Below are 967 nucleotides of genomic sequence, written 5' to 3'. Positions count from 1 at the left end.
GCGCGGCGGGGGACAAAGTCCACGGCTGAGACGGGCCAGGCTACCTGAAGGACCCCGCATGTCCTCAGGTTTCACTCATGACCATCTGACAGCAGCAGCAGCTGCGCTGCCAACTCGCCGAGCCAAAGCCTCCAGGAGCCGAAGGAGAGGGAAATTCGGGCCCTAAAAGGTCTCTCCGTGGGAATTCGCACTCTCCACCCAACAGTAAGTACTGGGGTCAGCCCTGGGCTGCTGCCAGGGCCCCCGGGCAGGGGCTGCAGGGTCTTGGTGTCCCCAGGTTTGTCGTTGCCGCTGTGCCTGGAGTGGCACCGGCAGTGCCCGGGGGTTTGCGGTCCGAGCGCTGGAGGTGGATGGGACCAGGACAGACCCAGCTGTCTCTGGGGGTGTTTAGGGCTGGAGGCACCTGCTGGACCCCCCTGCATGGAAAACTGTCCGGGACAGGGGAGAAAGTCCCCACAAGGCTGCAGGCAGAGCACGGGGCGAGGGTGGCCAGCAGCCAGTAGGAAAGGTCTGCGGGTGCTCCCAGTGTCTCCTTTCGGGAAGGGCCCTGTCCCTGCAGAGCCCCCGTCCCCCGTGGGGCAGCGGGGAGGGACCCCGAGGACAGAGGGGGGGGGATGGGACCCCTGTGCCGTGCGGGAATGTCGGGGATGGGGTGGCAGGGAACGGGAGGCTGTTCCCACACCGGGCTGCGGGTGCACAGGCACAGCCAAAGGGTGCCAGGGTGAGCCCAGGGTGGGGTTCAGGGCTCAGATCCTCCCCATGGGAACCAGGCAGCGCCAGGATGAGCCCAGGGTGGGGTGCAGGGCTGGATCCCCCGTGGGAATCAGGCAGTGCCAGGCTGGGGTTCAGACCGGGTTTTTGGGTGCTGCATCCCCCCTGTGCCAGCTCCCATCACTCACTGCACGGGCAGGGCCTGCTGTGCACCCCAGAGCCGTTTTGGGGATTATCCAGGGGCACTCAGCCCCCA

The sequence above is a fragment of the Corvus brachyrhynchos genome, unplaced genomic scaffold (assembly GCF_000691975.1).
Source record: "Corvus brachyrhynchos isolate BGI_N302 unplaced genomic scaffold, ASM69197v1 scaffold96, whole genome shotgun sequence".
NCBI classification, from domain to species: Eukaryota; Metazoa; Chordata; class Aves; order Passeriformes; family Corvidae; genus Corvus; species Corvus brachyrhynchos.
This window is presented reverse-complemented; position numbering follows the sequence as displayed.